The sequence below is a fragment of the Thalia democratica genome, chromosome 3, assembly GCF_965202585.1.
Source record: "Thalia democratica chromosome 3, ktThaDemo2.hap1.1, whole genome shotgun sequence".
NCBI classification, from domain to species: domain Eukaryota; kingdom Metazoa; phylum Chordata; class Thaliacea; order Salpida; family Salpidae; genus Thalia; species Thalia democratica.
The window spans coordinates 75,853,701-75,874,049 of record NC_139167.1 but is presented as its reverse complement, the minus strand read 5'-3'; positions in this window follow the sequence as shown (position 1 = coordinate 75,874,049).

Genomic DNA, 20,349 nt, shown 5'->3' with positions numbered 1-20,349 from the left:
GCAAGTTTTAAAGCAGTTTGAACAGTAAAACTGGTAATAAAAAAATGGTTAAAAACAAATATTAAAAAACAAAACTTGTGTTTTCGCAAATAAGGATTTTACGTAGTTATATTAATAAATTTAGAATGTGTTTTTTGCAGAAATGTTAAGGGAATTTTATTTTACAAGTGAAAGTGTTTTAAAATTACATACTAAAAAAAGGAGAAATTGCTGTTTAAAAACAAAAGTGGAACTAAAAAAACAATATTGTTAAAGTTCTAAGACGAAAAAATTTTGAGTCGAAAGGTGAAACATTTTTTGTATGCTATATTTCTAATAAAAAAGTTTAGATTTAAGTAAACATATCAAGACAAGATTGAGTAGTGATAAACGAAGAAATTAAAAAAAAATTGAAGTTTTCAATAGATAAAATTGTTGATATAAAAAATATTAGAGTCGAAAAATGAATATTTCTGCCGTCTCAACAGTTTTTATTTAGAAAAAACTGTAAAGCTCAGCTTTATCTAATTTATCGTTTTTAATCAAGTGAATTACTGATATAATTTTTACCCAATGTTTTTTTTTTTATTTTTTATAGTGTAGAACAACTTTGAAAAAGTTTATTTCATTGTTTTTTTCTATTTTTTATGAAAAATAAATTGCAGTCAGTTTTTTTTTACTATAACAAATACTACTTACTGTGTTAATTTTTCGATATTTTTAATTCTAATTATAATAATTAATCCAAAGCTTAAATAAAAGATTGAGAAAAGATTATTTCAAGCATCTGTTTGAAAATCGATTAAGTATAATTATTGAAATAAAGTCTTATTAACTTCTCAAATGACAGATTGCATTTTATAGTTTTTATCGTAGCTCATAGGTTTTTAATTAAATCTCTTATATTAAGCATTTAAAGAGATATACCTCTAGTCTTTTTACTTTTTTAGTGTTATGGTTAATCGAAGTGTGGTATTTGAATTAATATAATAAAAGTTCAGATTTATTTTATATAAAAATTAATTTTAAATAACACACATATTTAATCAAATCGATTTATCAAATTATTTAATAGAATCGAAAATTGTTATTGTAAAGTTAACTTAACAAGTTTAGATAAAAATGTTCAATTAAAAAACAAATGTAGTATTGCATTCAAATGAAATTTAAACTTGATTAAATGATAATAATTTAATGACTCAAGATAATAATAAGAGTTAAACGTAGTTCAAAAATGTAATATTTTTTACCAAACTCTCTCAATTTAAAGCTAATTTTTTCGGTTTGTGTTAACATTTTGTTATTATGCTTTCAGCTGCATATACTAAACGTTTTTTATTTTAATCTTAGTAGATTCAGCACTATTTGTAGCCATGTAAAATTATAACCAATATGTAAAGAAAATTATGACTTAAATTAATACTTTTTATCCTTTAATAAGTTTAGTTGCCATGAGACTTCAAAGTTATCCTATTTCTACGGAGATACACACTAACGTATGTCTTTTTACAAACATTTACGTAGATAACATTATGAACACTCTAAACTAAAATTCAGTTATTAAAAAATATATTTAAAGTTTTAGAATATCAGAATAAATAAATAAAATTGTCAAACATTAATCCCTTTAAATTTATATTTTTATTAACGAAATTATTATAAAAATTAAAGCGGAGTGCTAAAATTAAAGAATCAAAAAAAACTGTTTTGTTTCTCAGATTTATTGACTTAATATGTTGGATACCAGTTTCTGTCTTAATCACTTAACAAAATCTAAATCAAATTAGCTAACTATTTACTTAATATTTAAATATTTAATTTCATATATAAAGTTATGTTATCCATTTAAAGCACTAAAGTTAATAAACAAGTTCTAAGAAAACATTTAAGCATTTTCTTCCTCATTGATCAAACTATTCAATTATACGTAAAAAAAAGTTTGATTAGAGTTTATTATCAATATTTCTCAATTTTTCTTATATGAATAATGTGAAACATAATACATCTTTCAATTTGTGAACGTTCTGTTGTATGCTTACAATTTTGCTTCAGACCAGCATTAGATAAACCCATTTGATTGATTGTTTGTTATAGAGTTAGTTTTAAGATCAGTGGAATTATTAACGAGATTTAGTCTGAGACCACCCAAAGAGAAGTGTATTAGGCAAAGCTTGTATTTAATTATGACTTTTGTCGTTATATTGTGACGTAATGTTGTCGTTATATTGTGAAAATGTTGAGTCTTTTTGTTACTTGTAACACGCAACTTGTACAATAACAGATTTTTTTAGTTTTTAAATAAACAAAATAGTCTCAATAATATCACGACTACTAAAGGTAACAGCATAAAATGACTTTATAGAAAAGTTAAACAAGTTTACTGACAGGTGAAATGCGTTATTTTAGTTTTTAGCTACTTCAATTAAAAATAGATATTTATATACATATATTAAATAATCTTAAAGTACAAATTTTAGATTTCTTGTATTTGTAAAACTTAAACTCGGCAAAAGTTCTATTCAACGAATAATCAAAACAGTCTTTGCTTGTTAGTTACAAGTTTACAACTTTGTTTTTCGTGTGTAAAGTACAAAAAAAATGATCTCTCTGTTAAATGCATAACTTTTTAAAAAGCAGTTTTGAACAAAAGTCGCTTGTTTGGAATACGGGTTGGTTTCTTTTTTGTTTTCTTTTAACTTTTTGTAAGTTTTAAAACAATATTTATAAGATATTTTAGTTTAGCCACACAGCTATAAATACTTTTATAAAAAAGTACTACAATTTGTATAAACTCTATAATATTATTACTACTTTTCACTGTTTTTTTTGTGTTTTTTTATGTATTTTATGTTTTTTTTTTGCTGAAAAATAGCTCATCAGAAAAAAATTTGAAGAACAAATGCTAACCGATGAAGTAAACTAAAATTAAAGATAAAATAATATAAAACATAAAATTTTGTTAAAGCATATTACAGTTTTGAAGTTGGAAAATATACATAGTCTTTAGTTATACAATAATGTTTAAATGAGAAGAAAATAAATTTTGGTAAAGTTGTAAAATTTTAACGTTTAATTAAAAATTTTATGTAATTTGAGAACATTATTGAGAATTAGGAGTATGTTAAATTATTAGTTCCTTAAACTATTATTTTAATTTTACTAAAAAAAAGTAAAATACATTTTGAATCAAAAAGTTAACCAGAATAAGTAATTGTTATTTATTTTTTGATGTTTGAATTAACAATTTAAAAACAAAAATAAATACTATGGTGTTGGAGTCACTAAAATACTTTTGAGAAAAACTAATTTGTTTATATATTTTCTGTTAAGAATATTTTATGTTAATAACAGTATATTCCATACAACTTTATTTTAGCTCTTGCTAATCTTAATATTTAAATTAAAAACATGTTTAGATATTTATACTAAAACATGAATATTCAGGAGTAATGACCACATATAGAAATTACAATTTTAAAGTTAAAATCAAAACTTTGATTTAAATTACACACCAATGACTAAAATTCCTGTAAAGTATTTAATTGATAGTTGTTTTAGTGTTATTTAAAAACAATTTTTTTTTTAGTAACTCATAAATTTACACTGAAATTTAAAAAAGTTGTTTATCATGATTTTTACAAGTAAATAAGGCTATAAAAAATATGTAAAATTTTTTAAGCATTGTTAAGTGTCAATTTTAATCAGTATGTGATTATAACTGACATGTCTTAAACGTTTTGTTTACAAGATGATTTCTGTTTATATATTTGTTAAAGAAGAGTTGTTGAAAAATTTACATTTAGATTGTACTACTACTCTAAGTTTTTCTATAAACAAAAAAATAATTATTAGCGTCGTTTCATTGTAAATAATAATGAAATAATATCAACTTTGTAAATTGAAAATTATTTTTATGCATTTTTAAGTATAACTAAAACAAATTAAAATTGTAACTAAAAGTTCTTACGTATTTTAGTAACTAACGTTTTTATAAACTAAGAAAATTAAGAAAAATGAAATGTAACACATAAAAAATTTTTAGACTAGCAAAACTACAAAAGTTCTTTTTTATTATAATTACTATGCATTACTTATAGCTTGGACTCATCAACAGAGTGATTTTTTTACAAGTTAGCATCAACAATATGTCATTAGACATCTTATCAACATGTGTTGGAAAATGACCACCTTTAAACTTTTTTGCACTTTTAATAAAAGAATAAAGTAAATTTATCACAAGCATTGAAATAAAGATAACTCAGTTAAATTAGTTCTAAACATTAATACATACTTGTATTAGTTTATGTAAAGATGAAGATGAAAGGAATTGAATTTTTATTTTACAATTTAACTTGTTTAATAGAAAAGTATTAAAAAAAACGTTTCAGTAAACTTTTCGAATATAACTTCAAACTGCTAGAAAATAATATTAGTAATTTGTTTATATTTAAACAACAATTTACTTAATTTGATGGGATTTTTACACACTTTAAAATTATTTATGACGATTTTGGTTCTAACGTTAAAAATTCTTTAGAACTTAGCTTACTTTAGTTACTCAAAGTTTTTTATTCTTTTACGTTCATTTTATAATTAAAGCAAAACTTTTACAATTTTCTTATTAAGCTTTTTCATGCAAGTTATAACTGGCACGCTTAATAACATTGTTTACTATAAGACTAAATAGTATATAGGGTATCCTTTGTTTTGTTTATAGTTACAGAACTTTCAATTAATTTTGTCTATATATATAGATGTCAATCATAAAATTTTAAAACTTAAAATAAAAGTTTGTTTAAGAGTTTTTTGCTTAATTTTAACCTAAGACATTATAATTAATATTTTAGTCGGATTGACTATGGTATTTTTTAATTTCATCGTTTATAATCAAACTTAGAAAAACAAATAAAAAAAAGTTATGTTATAATTAAACGAACGTAACTCAAACAAATGTATTAAACACTTAACCTTATAAACCTATTAAATATAAAAAAAATTAGAAAGCTTTAATAACAGTTGATTTTAGTCTGCGACTGAATTTTTAAGCAATAAAGTGTTAGCTTAAACTTAAACTGCATTGTCAGTAAACACACTTGATTCTAAAATCAAACACCAAATAATTGCTTTAACAAACAAGTTTTGTGTTTTAATTAAATTTTATCATTGGTTAACATCTTAAGCCGAAATATAAAAATTTAACGTGTTTTATACCAAAAACAACTTAATAAAAAAGTATTTACTTTTAAGTTTGATATAATTTTTATATGATTAAACCGTTTTTTAAGATTTGTAGTTGTTTAATGTAAATTCAAAATATTTATATAGTTTATTATAATAAAGGTGCAAAAAAAGTTGTAAAACTTAAATAAGTTGAACCTTCTGTTTTAAAATTCTATAAACAGTAATTTTATTTAAGAAAAAACCTTTGCATAATCAAGATTTAGTACATACACTTAAGTTAATGATATGATGCAATTTTACTATTTATCTTTTATCTAGTGTTTTTAAAATTCATAATTAACTATCTAAAAATATCATATTCGCCTAAAGTTAAGATAACTTTTACATATAACTTTTTACCACTTATACAACTAATAAGTACCGATTTTTTGGTCATAGAAAATAAACAACTTTAAAAATTACTTGACTTAAAAGTCTTTTTCAGCGTCTCATTAATAATTCAATACTGTAATAAAAGAAATATTTTTTAACTACTGCCGTTAAGCATAATTATCTGGTTTTCATATATGGTTTTTACTTAGCTACTGAAAGGTAACATTTTTATCTAAAACTTTTATAAGCTATTTCAATTTTGAAGTCAATTTAAATGATTATACTACAATCTTTAAAAAGCCGTTACAAATTACAAGTATTTCTAAAACAGTTATTTTTCCAAAAGGTCAGTTCAGTTTTGCTACTTTTTAAAACTGATAAAAAAATTAAATTTTCATGATAATTCTGAAGTTACGGAAATATAATAAAGAGAGTGATACGATCTAAAACACAAATGTTTATTAAACAAAATTGGACGTAAGCTTCCTAAGTAAATGATAAAGTAAACTTTTTTGACAAAAGTTTTAGATGATACTAGTTTGTTTTAATAGTTTATAGTTTTTCTAAAGCTAATGCGTAATTTTTTTATTAAACTGTAAAAAAATGTTTAAGCACATTATAAAAAAATTTAATTTTTTTTTTTTCGATCATTAAAATGTTTTTTGATATCAAACCTCCAAAAGTATAGTTTTTCAAAAGCGAATCTATATAAAAAAACAATAAAGTTGGTAAAGCGGTGTTTCTTAAAACCATCTACGTACAAAAATGAAACATGTACATTCTACTGCAAACTTTAAGAAACAATGCACTAAAAATTTAAAATAGCTAGGAGTTGTAAAAGTAGTCAAAAAAATAATAAAATAAAAATATTTATCAAGTAATAATAATGAAAATATAGAACATATTATGTAATTATTTTGATATTTTACCAAAAACGTGCTGTTATAATAAATTTATTTTGCACGCAGGAATCTTTTGACATCTAATCAATGACGTACTAAAATAACTTTAACCTTAAAATTGTTGATAAATATTCGCATCACTGTTTTCGTGCCTTCAATGTTTTACAAGATAAAACAAATTTGAACTTTTATGTTTCTCATATTTAGACAGTGTTAGTAAACTTCTTTGACCTTTAAAAGAGTATATGATTGATAAATTTTTACCTTTTTTTATTTTTATTTTAATAATAACAACTAGAAATAATAATTTGACAAAATGTTATTTTTTTATTAAAAGCTAAAGATAAGCATGTACAAACTGTTTAACTTTTTGAATGTTACTTTTTACATCGTTTTTCACTAATAACTTTAGTATATTTTTCTATAAATTGTTCTTAGCAAGTTATAGACTTTGTTCTCTAAGGTAAATATATTTTGAAAATTAAATATAATTATTATTTTAAGAACAAATGTATTATTTAAACTTTCTATTTTTCAAAAACCAAAATGTTTATTTCAATGTTATTTATTGGTTATAAGAAAAATTCTAAAAAACATTATACCAAGTTATAAAGCATCTTAACTTTTAATATATTTAATTTTGAAAAGTATTGTATTTTGATATAAAAAAGAAAATATATATATCTATATTATTTAGACTGTATGTTTTGAATTTTTATTTTGTGGAGTTGGAATTAGATATATTGATTAATAACTAAGCTTTTTAGTTTAAATACTCTAGTGATGATTACTTTATCTTTTAAAAAATCTCTTATAAAAGTCTACATTTATTTCTGGTTTTTTATATTTTTATTAAAGTTTCTTACGTTTCACTTCGTGTAAATTTAAATATTTTTCATAAAATATTAATTTTATTATAGAAATATATATATATATATTTAGAGTCATTACTTTTGTACGAAAACTTTTTTTTTGAACACGTATCAAAAAACATACTAAGATATAGAAAAAAAGGTTTTTGATAACTCTAAGGTCTTGGTTAAAAGCATAATTTTTAAAACTATAATGGTGTCCAATGTTTTTTATTTTGAAACACTATTTGTTTAATTAATATAAATAGTTTGCTAAATAAGAAATAAATAAAAAAAATTGTTTTTTTATGTAGAATCTAAAGTAAGCCTTGAAATAACTATGTAACAAATAGTCACTACTAAAAGTATATGTATTAGTAGTTAATTATTTAGTTTATTAGTCTTTTTAAATTCTACGATTCAAAGCTATAAAAAATTTGAATCTTTAAATATCAGATTAAGCAACATTTTTCTATATGAAACTAAAACTTATAAGTTATGAGAACAACAGTTGATAACACATTGTTAGCTAGTACCCGTCAATTAAGCATGCAATAATTGTTGTTATGGCTACAAAATCACTGAAGCATAACGATAAAAACCATTTGACAGCTAACGCAAGCTGAAAACGTCACCATGTCATAATATACGTGATTAAAGGTTAAGTCAGATTTGAGAGTAAATCAGTTCTGATCAACATTTTGGTTGGTATAACAGCCAGTGTTTTTGTTTTCATTATTTTTTAAAGGTATATTTGCTTATGTAAAATAATTCTAAAGCTTTTTTGTATCATACCATGCCTATAGTTTTCCAAACATCTTTATCTTTAAGAGTTTTTACGAATATTTCCTGGTATATTTTTTTAATATTCAAAAAAGTATTACCAATTTTGGTTTTTTTACACTAATTTAGTTAACTAATATTACCTAACTATTAGTTGTTTTAGCATAGTTAGTATCGAGAGCCGTAAAAGATTAGTTAAATAACAAATAATATTAATTTTTTTTAACTTTTTATAATGTGACTCTCTTTATTTATATATATTAAGAACTTTTGTTGTACATTATGGAACTACTTAAATATGCTGTAGATTTAATCATGAGTGTATTGCCTGTTATTAAAGATAAATTTTACTGAAAACTTTCAAGCCCTAAGATTGAAACATATATTAAAAAAATATCAACTTAAAAAACTGATCAGTACTAAAAAAAAAGCGTATATCATTTTAATGTATAAAAAAAAGATTTTCAAACTTTATAATGTAATATAAAAAAGTTCAAGATGGGAAGCTATTTGTAAATGCATTAGTTAAAACTTATGTTTTATTTTATAATCAAAAACCATTGTTATATCAATTTGTTACGTCATGTGTTTAAGGTAAATATTTGCATAACAAGTCTCGTGTATTCACTGTGATAAAAACAAAAAACAAGAATGAACTTTATTTTGTTTAAGTTAACGCGTTAGATTATTTATATAAACTAACAGGTACAGGTGTTAAATACTTACGAGTGTCATGACTTTTGTACCCAACTGCTTACTTTTTTCAAATTACAGCAAGTTTAAGTCAAAATAGTTTAAATAGTTAACTTTATATCCAATTGTAAAAAAAACAATACACATTAAGCACTTTATTTAGTATTTAAACACTTAGAAAATAATCTGAATTGTAATATAAACTTAAGAAAACTTGAGCCTGCTAGGCCAATATTTTTTAGTTACTAATATTATGTAAAACTAAAATAATGTTATAATTTCTAAACTAACTAATCTAACTAAAAAGGACTTTTTCACAAAAATAACTCGTTAATATTTTTTACACAGAAATTTAAGATATGATTCATTCAAAAACATTTTTTTTCAAACAAACAAACAAGTAAAATCGATTTCAGCTAACTCTAATCAATTACTTAAGTATATGTAGTACAAAAAAGTTATATACTAATATTTTTTCATTATAAGTTTTATTGTCTTTAAAACTGTTTGCTTAAACAAATTAACTGTACTTCAATTATACAAAAGACAAATGCTATATTCATAAAAAAACAGCTATGTTTCTCAGTGGTGTTTAGCCGATGTTTTTGTGAAAACTGTACAGCAAAGTTCAAACAATGTTTGAATTTTGCTGTACAAGAGTTTTTATTAGTTGATATGAATTTTTTTTCCGTTCAACAATTTAAACTTACGAATCAAACACAATAAAGACTTATTACTATCGTAGACATGAAATTGAGTAAATTCATTGACATTTATATTTTTTCGATTTTTAGTTTATCAAGAAACGAATTCGTTTTTTTTTATGCTTGATTCGAAAATTTATCACAAAACATTTTATTTTAGTGTTGGAGTTGCCAGAACACTTTCAACGAAAGTTACTTATTTTATCAACCATATATTTTTTCACTTAAAATCAATATTTTTGAAATAATTGACAATTGAAAAATACCTTTTCAAAATTTTATTAAAAGAATTGATTAAAGTTACAAACCAATGACTAAAAAAATTGTAGAGTACTTTGCTGACTATTATAATTTAAAATATAATGTTAATTATATTAAGAATTTTTAGCTAAATTTATAAACATTGTTTATCATGACTCTAATAGTAATTATGCTTATAGAACAAAAAAAAGTTTTTTTTGAGAATTGTTAAATGTAAAGTTTAATCAGTCTGTGATTATAAATGACATACATTAAAAGTTTTGTTTGCAAGCAATGATTACAGTTTATTTTTATTACTTTATATTTTTAGTAGAGCAGGGTTGTTAAATGAATTCCATAAAAGTTATTATTTTGTATTTTATTTAATAAATTAAAATAAGTTTTAATACTGTTTTATTTTTAATAAGTAGTACGTTATATTGTTGACTTCAAATAGTAAGTAATAACTTTGTATAATTAAAGCTTAATTGTCTATTGTTAATTTCAACAGTTTTTTGAAGTTTAATAAAACAAAATAGCTATAAGTATTATTTTATAAAAAGTACTAAATTTTATAAAAATCTTAAAATATTATAACTAGTTTGAGATGTAAGAATATAAGAAGTTATTTTCTATGATTTTTGTTAGATAGTGTAAGCCAAAAAAAAGCATCACTATCCAAGATTTAATTAATCATCATCAAATAAAAGGTATGATATTTAATTTTTTACGTAATTTCGTTATATAAATTTTTATAAACTTAAAAAGATCTTTTTTACTTAATAAAGTTTAAGAAGAGTACGTTTATCAGACGTAAATTTATTAGACAAGCAGTATTTTAAAAGTTCTCTTTCCTATAGTTACTAAACATTAGATATAATATTTTAACAGATGTGTTTTAATAACTAGGCTAAAAAAATGCCTGGATTCACCTAAAAGGTACACATATTGTTGATAATAACCAGCTGTAAATGTTTGTTGAACTCGTAATCCAAGCGAGAATGCAGTATAATTTATCACAAACATTGAAACGAAAATGTACTTAATTTGATTCTAAACATCACCACTAACTTGTATTTGTTTTTGTAACTATGTAAAGGAGATCAAGTTAAGTTTTTACTTTTTAATATAAACTTTGAAGAACTTAAAAAATTGTGTAAGCAAAAGCTTTTGTGCGACTTTTTTGAATTCAATTTTGCAGCTGTTAGCAGTTCAATATTGGTATTTTCTTTTAATTTAAAAAAAACTTAGATAAAGTTTTTTCGTATCTTAGGTTAATTAAACAAAAAAGTATCTTTGGAACTACTTTAGGTATACAAAAAATTATTCCTTCATACTTTTAATTCTATTATTTACTTAGATTTTAAAACTAGAACAAAAATGTTACAGTTTTGCTCATACAGCAGGTTTATCAAGCCATTTATACAAGTTATAACGGTTTTAGAAACATTGTTTAGATATGGGATTAAAAAGTCTAAAATGTATTCTTTGTTTTTAAATATATTATTTTTAAGCAATCATGTTTATATATTTACAGTTATCAATTATACAAACCTTAAGGTATAAAACAAGAGTTTTTTTTAAATATTTTTTTGCTTAGATTTAATATAAAGCACGATAATAAAGCATTTTTACCGAATTGACTATTTTACTTATTTATTATAAAGTTTAAAATAAGTTAAAATGGTACTTAAAAATTTATTCAACGGTTATCTTTAAGAAGTCCTTTTAGTGTACAAAAAATACTACAAACAATTGTTTTTTTCTTTTTTTTGTTGAAGCATTAACTAAGCAGTGAGTAAACACCAAACAATTCTATTTATGTTCTGTTTACATCTTATCATCAGTTAACATTTTAAGCAGAAATATAAACATCTGACAAAATACACTTTTCAAAAAACTAGTTTTCTTTGAAATATGATTTAACTTTTTTACGAGCAAAATTAAAAAATAGTTTTGCCATTTTCTATAACTTCATGTATATAAAAAATATTTAAATATTTTCATACTAAAAAAAATTTATTATTTTTTATAAACTTTACCCTCAAGCGAATTCAAAAAAGCTACTTCGAAAGTTTTCTAAGTCACATGCACATCACGCTAAAACTTTAGTAAACATTATGTTCTTCTATTTGATAATAAAATGTTAGTTTAAGCTTAAACTACGCTGTAAGTAAACACACTTGATTTTAATTTCAAACACCAAATAATTGTTTGTGCAAACTATTTCTGTATTTTAATTACATGTTATCATCGGTAAACATTTTAAGCAGAAACATAAACATTTGACAAAAATAAGCATAAAAAACGTTCCAAAAAAAAATCATTTTCTTTGAATTATAACTATCAAGCTAATCTTTTTGCCTGTTTTATATTTTTTCAAAAATTTTTGTTTTAAAGTCAAAACTTTTATGAATAATGATAAGGTTAAAATTCAAATAAAATACTGGTCTTGCTTTTAATAAAATAAAAAACATTACAAAATATAAGAGTTTTTAGTAAAAAGTGTACTGTTTTTATTTTATTTTAGTTATGTTTCGCTACTTTTTTAGCACTAATAAACAAGTTAAACTTTCATAAAAACTTTAAAGTTACGGAGATATAATAAACAGAGTGATATGTATTTAAAACATAAATGTTTATTAAAAAAAAATCACGTAAGCTTTTAAATATAAAAGTAAATTAATTTTGCAAAAGCTTTCGATCAAATAAATATATGTTAGATGACGTATATTTTAAGCTTCAAAACTAGTTTTGTTTTTGGTGAGCTGCAAAAAAAAACTAAGATCAATTTAAAAACTTTTTTTTTTATATTAGTTTAATTTGTTCTTTATCAATAGTTTTTTTTGACTCTAGGTCTGTAAAGTTGTAATTTGTCTTTACTATAATATTTACAAAATCAAATATTTCCAAAACAGCTACTAAATCAATGTTTCTCAATACTGTAAAAACACATTCATTGCATATATAGTATATTTACAGTATATTTTAGTGCACAATGTGAAAACAGCGTGCTAAACGAATAAAAGTAATAAGAATTGGAAAACTATTAAAAAAGTTAAAATTTAAATTTATAAATCACCTGATATTAGTGTTAGAATATTTTGAAATATTTCACAGAAAACACTTTGTTATTACAATTAACTTGGCGCGCAGGAATTTTTTAACATATTTAGTATGATGTCATATTATAACTTTAACGGCCAAGCTGTTGATAAATATTTACTTAAGAATTAACAATACTATAAGTTTTTATTCTATTCAACAAAAAAATGATATGTAGTTTAGTTTTTTAAACTTAAACAGTTTTTGTAAACTTTATTAACCTATAAAAAGTATAAATACAACTTTCTACGATTTTTTTTTTATGTATGAAGAACTTGAAATCAAATGGTAAACAAATGTTAATCTTAAAAATTAAGTTTAGTTCTATGTTCTATAAGTTTAAAGTAAGCAATTACAAACTATTTAATTTTTTCAATGATACTAATTACTTCCTGTTTTATTAATTATGTTTATAACTTTAGCATTTTATGGTAAAAACAAAGTTCATACCTAGTTATAGTGTTCTTTTTAAAAAAATTAAAATTTGAAGATTTTATAAAAACGTTACTTCGACTATGAATTCAGTATTTGACTAGAAATATTTTGCTTTTTGCTCTCAAAAACAAAAATATTGGTTTCAACCTTTATTCATTGAAAATTAGATTAGTGTTTCCAAACAATCTGTTTAGTTATAAGACATTCTTTTTTATTTTAAAAAGTCTTATACTTGAAATATTTTAAACAAAGTTAGTTACTTCATTTTTAATTCAATTAGTTACATTCTGTCTTCAAAAGCTTAATTTTGTGTCTAATTAAATTTAATTATTTTTAATATTCAAGGTTCCAAAACTAAATACTTTAATAATAATTGTCATACTTTAAATTTTATTTTACAATTTTTTTTTTGTTACTGACTACTGTTTCCTTAAAAAGATACTAAAAAATAATTACGTTTCATTTCGTATATTTTTGAACAGTTGCCATTAAATATTAATTCTACTCAAGAAAAAAAAAACTATAGATATAGCAATTACTGTTGTAACGAAGGCCTTACTTATGCGAAACGTATCAAATAAATAAAGCTAAATCAAAGAAAACAAAATAATCTAAATTTTTAAAGTTTTAGATAGTTCGTAATTTAAATTTTGAAAACTATTATTAGGTTTATATAGTTTCCAATATTGTTTAGTTTTAGTTTTAAGATAAATGTTCTGTTAAAAATAAGATAAACAATAACAAATTTTTGAAGTAATTTTGTTCAACTTTTTGAAATAACTTAAAGGGAATAAAGAATCATAACTAAAATATATATTTTTAAGATCTTTTTTTTTTACAAATAAAAATAAAGTAAAAATTTAATAACTGAAACTATAAAGTAATACACATCTTTAAATATCAGTTTCACAAAACGGTTTCAATGCAAAACTAAAGCTTACAAATTAAAAGAACAACAGTTGGTCGCACATCATTAGTTAGTACCTGTCAATTAAACATGTAAAAATTGTTGTTATGGCTGCAAAATCACTGAAGCATAAAGATAAGCGCACTTTTGACAGCTAACGCGAGAAGATAACATCAAGAAATCACAATAGAAAGATTAAAGGCTTGCTTGGGTTTTAGAACAAAACGTTTCTTATCAACTTACTTTTGGGTGGTATAAGAGCCAGTTAAACAATTTCGCTTTATTAAAAACATTGATATGATTACTGATACAACTTTTTTTTTAATCTATAACGCTAACGAGATTCACTTTCATTGTTGTAATTTTTTTATTATTAAAACAGTAGCAAGTTAAGTCTATATATATGTTTATAGGGTCTTTAAAGACGTTCAAAAAATAACTTCTTCTTACAAGTCTATAAGTGCTTAAAAACTAAATTTTTAGAAATTTACTTTTCCAAATACTTTATAATTTTGTATAGATAGAACTATATTTTGTTTAAACTAAATTTAGTTAGATGTTTAATTAAATATCAGTAGCTTTTAAGTTAGTTTACTTGTATTTTAGTATTATTAGTTATAAAAGTATTTTAAAATAGTTACATTAATGCAACGAATTATCTTTGTTATTTAAACAGCTAAATCCATTTTAAGATACTCAGTAATTTAGTAAAATCAAGTCATCACTTTTATTTTCTTACTTAACAAACAAATTGTTTCTATGTCAAACTTTGAAAACTTTGAAAATACTAAATAAAACCTTTACTGTCATATTTAATAACTTAAACATACGATAAAAAATTTTTAGTACATCTTTACAGTATAGTTAAAATGTGAGACAAAAATAATTCTCTCAAACCTGTTTTTAAAAGCAGTGATTTATGAAAATTAAAAAAAAAAGATTGTTTTGGATTGATAGAATTAGTAGTGATGTATATTACAAGAACTGTCGTGAAAAAAATCATTTATTGATTTTAATTTTGTTAAAAGATATCTTAGACTAGTATAATATTTAATTATTTTTAGTCTACAACAAAAACTAACACAATAGAATTGATTAATTTCTAAAATTATTTAATTTTACATGAGACCTTTTGTACTCCTATTTTGTATGCTTTACGTGGAGTTTTTGTTTTCATTAGTTAATAAATTTAAATACATTACATCCTTTAAACACCTTACTAGATAAAAATGTTTTATGTTTTGATTAACTGTAGTTTTCTGTATTTAATTTATTAATAAATGTACATAATTTTAAGTCTCAACATTTGTTCTACTGTAAGAGATGCATATTAAAAAAAGAATATGTAAAGTTTTATACAATTTGATATATATTTTTTTAATAAACACGATAAACTTTTTAACTTTCCTTTCAATCCATTGATCGTGAACAAATTAAAATGATATTCGGTTAGTTGTTAATAACGTTGTTTCTTCTACTATCTTTTAGAATTACTAGTAAAACTGGACATTTTTGTTTTTTTGTGTCTTTTTCACTTATATAACTGTATAAAACAAAAATTTATTTCCGTTATAAATTAAAGCAACCAAAATTAAACGTAAGTACATGCTTAACAAATCAGAAACTAAAATTGTTTACCTTGTATGATAAAATAAAAATTTAATTTTGATACAAATATTTAATTATCAGATCGATTTTAGATCCATTGATTTTATGCTCAACATTTTATTTACATTTCTACTCTTAAAAAACGCAGACTAAAATAATTCGGGCCAGCTTTAAATAAACCCATTTGAATGATTGTTTGTTAAAGATTTGACTTAAATCTCAGAAGAGTTATTAACAGGATATATTGTATGACCACCCAAAGAGTATATTATAATTCAAAGTAATATTTAAACATCACCTGTGTTGTTCACTTCTGACGTAAATATCAATTGAGTCTGTTTTTAGCTTGATCTTGTTACAATAATAACCTTTTAGTTTTCTTTGCGATCACGGCTATTCAAAAAAACAACATGTATTATCTTACACTGTAAAAATGTTTACACAATCAACTTTTTTTTTTAATGTTTTGAATAAAACCTGAATATTTTATCCGACACAACTCATAGAATTTTTTTATTTATTTCAAATTTAGTTTTTTTAACATTTACTATGCAACTTTTTCTTAATATAAACTGTACGTATCTAACGAACAATTGTTTGAACGCTAGTAGCAACCTTTCTAACGACTTTTTGTTAAACTGTTTATCTTTTGTCAAAACTGTTTACCTAAGTTATAGCGATGTTTATGTACAAGAACCGTTGCTAGTTAATAAGATAATTGTGTCCGTTCTATTTTTTTTTTGATATCCGAACTGATAACAACATTTATTTTTGTGAATGTAGATAACATAAATTTGTTTAATGCAAAAATAAATTATGAGTCTAGAATTTTAACTTTTGAATCTCTGTTGTTATAATAAAATTTTTAGCTTAATAGCTCTACTAAAGTTAAAACAGTGGTATTTGGATATCATTTTAATTATTACTTGTCGTTAAAACAGTTGTAAAGTTGTTGCACTTGTATTATTACGAAAATGGTTTTTGAGGGTTTATTTATTCTTTAAACTATTTAAAAAAAATTATAAAATTAATACTTTACTTATACCAGAGTAAGCTTTTTATTCGATATTAAACAATAAAAAAAGGTAAACTTATTTGAAAATTGCTATTACAAGCTATTCAAAATTTTACATACTATTTACTGATGATTAGTAAACAGTTTATTGATTCTATTTTTGACTAAAGTAGATGTTATTGGTCTTAAGTGTAAACTTTAACTTTTTTTTATGACAAAACTAATATTTTTAAGTTTTGTAAAATATCAAGTTTAATTATAATTGCTGACACTTTCAAAATTTTTGTTTATGAAGAATTATGGTTATTTATATATTTTTACAGAAGAATGTTAAACATATTTACATTTACGTTTATATCATTTCTTATTAATAACTCTTTTAATTGTAAAATTGTCTTTGCAAATTAATTAGTAACTTTAGAAAATAATTATTAATATAAATCAAAAAAAAATTCTTTTAACACTTTGTACAAGCTCTACGATTTTGACAAAAAAGTATTGTAATAAGTACTTTTTTGTAATGTATTTTAGTTTTTACTTGATTGTTGCAGTTAGGTCATGATATTATTTTGTCGTAGTTTCATTTTCTGCAACTAACTTCTATTTTTAACAATTAGCTACAGTTCTTAGTACATTTTTCGAAAATAATACATTATCTTTTTATTTAGGTAAACTTGAGGCTCCTATATACTTTTATAAATAAATGTAAGTAGTTTTCTATATAGATTTACTTTTTTAGCTTTAGATAAAATTGATTCTTAGTAAATAACTATTCTGGTAGCTTAAACTAAAAGTTTAAAAGAAGATTATTTAGCTTGTAGACTTAACAGCTTAAAAAACCCGAATTAAAACTTTAGACAATGCTATGTAGTTTTTTATTAAACAAAAATAAAAAAACTATTTCATAAGGCATACCTTTAATGTACCGTATGATGCAATAACTTTTTCAATGACCAGCTGTAAATGGTAATTTCGTATTTAAAATAAGCGAGAGCGCAGTAAAATTTAACACAAACATAAACATATGGTCGCAATTATTTTTCTAAACATGTCATTGCTTATTTTAAAAGGTAAAAGCTGTGAAGCTTTCAAATAAACATAAAAACACAAACTTCAAAAATTACTACTTGAATTTAAATACTGAAATCTTGAAAGTATGAGCACTTAATTTTAGCCGTATTTTAATAACAAAATTGTGCAATGTACATTAGTTTACATTTTGATAATTAAACCTTTTGTTTTATACTCAGACAAATGCTTATAATTTTATTATTTTTTAATCAAGTAATTATAAATCGTATCTTTCCCTACTTTATTATTTTACGTTTAATATTTTACCTTTGTAAATCTTTCAGCATATTTACTTTGTTTAATATTTCAAGTTGGTAAATATTTTATTTTGTATGCATACGTTACGAAAGTTTTACAAAGCCACTTAAAACTTTTTTTTCATTAAAATATAGGTTAACTAATTGCAGCACAACGTGTTCTTTTTTTTGTTTTGAGAATAAAGTATTATCCAAATATAATATCTGTTGTATAAATAAGTACCAATCATAAAAGCTTAAGTTTAAAATCAATTATTTCGTCATAAAGGTTTTAATCAGTTTTTAATTAATAAAATTCATTTGGTAGATGACAAAAAGCTGTGAATGTATTTTTTTTAACTAAACGAGAGCGTAGTCAAATTTAACACAAGCATAAACATAAAGTCGCAATTATTTTTGTAAACTTTTCATTGCATATTTTTAGAAAGTAAAAGCTGTGAAGTTTTCTACCAAACATAAAAACAAAAACTTCAAAAATTATTTTGAAAATTTAAGTACTGAAACTTTATTATGAATTTATTTTCCGTCGTTTTTGAAAAATAAAGTTTTGTATTAGTAGTTATTTTGCATAACTAAACTTTTTATTTTTTTGCTCAGACAAGAATTGCTATTGATCAAGTAATAATTTTTGATACTTATTATTTCTAATTTGTTCATATTTAAATATCTTTTTTTAATTTTGTCAACCTTTGAAATATCAATTAATTCTTATTCTGTTACTAAGCTTTTCCAAGTTACTTTAGACAAGTTTTTTGAATAAAAGATAAATAAGTATGTGATGAAAATTTTTTTAGTGATAATAATAAAAAAATAAACATTTGTCTAGTTTATATCTAAAAATTAATTTTAAAAACTTATGTTTAAAACTATGAATTTAAGTTTAAACAATTTCGGCACTTAAGACTTAGACTTTTTAAAACTTAGAAAAAATTAAAACTTATACAGTTTTAAACTTGAATGTGATAGCTACATTACAAGCTGAAATGTAAAATCTCAAGCTAAAACCAAAATAAATAGTCAATTTAAAAAAAAATTAACTATGAATTATCTATTAAATTTTAAAGACAACAAAATAAATTTTATTTAGTTAAAAATTGAAAATGTTCTTGCAAAATGAAAGAGCTCTAAATCTGTTGTTTTTGTTTTTTTAACGAATTTAGGCAGATTTTTTCTGTTGTTTTTTTAACCAGTTAATTACGTAAATCTATTTATTCAAAGCTGTCTAATTTATAATGTAAGTAAGGCAGGCTATCTTAAACCATTCACTGTAAGTTTTATTAACTAGTTATCGTATATCAAACAAAAAAATAGATTTTATTTTTTTTGTTCTTGACTTTAATTTAACGTTTTAGAATATATTTATATATCCAAAAACAACGTCTAACTCTAGTACAACGAAATGTGAATTGTGTTTTAATGAGAAATTAACTTAAATGAGAAAGAATTAAAACTTATCTATATAACTAAACAAGAACACTTTAATGCAATTCGCTTTATAAAAAAGGAAAATATTTGGCACGCTTGAATATTATAGACTTTAAATTTGAAAATCTTTGTGCTTATTGGTTCAGTATGGAAGTTTTGACAATACAATTTTTCATACTTTTGTTTATAAATAAAAACTTACGAAATAACAATTTATTATTAAGCAATTTATTTAGCCAATTAGTTTTTAAATTTTGATTTAAAAAAATAAATCAAAAGCTCACTTTATTCTACAAAATATATTTTTTCTTAGTTTTTCGATAGTTTGTTGTGACATGTTCGTTAAAGATTGTATTAGTTTACTATACAACAAACATTTATAAAATAATCTCGTGTTACAAGTAAAATACAAAGAAAACCTTTTGCACATTTTATTAAAATTAATATTTTTCTCCGAACTTATCCAAAAAGTGCTTATACAAGAAAAGTATAAAATTTAAAAAGATGTACTTATAAATTAGTTACTCTAAAACAAGTTTTAGTTATATTAAAAAAGTCAAGTATTATTATAAATTTTTTGTATAGTAACACAAAAAAAAAGCTTAACTTTATATGGTTATAATAAAGTTTTCAAAGATTAGAAGCTTAAGTTATAGTTAAAAGCCATAAGGCGAAAGTTGTGATATATATAATAGTAACTTAATGATTAAAGTTTCCTTCTAAAGAACTTAAATACGTTGTTCAAACACTTAATTAATTTTAGACTGTATATGTAGTTGTATATGTTGTTAATCAACATTTAAGTCTCTTTTGACATACTT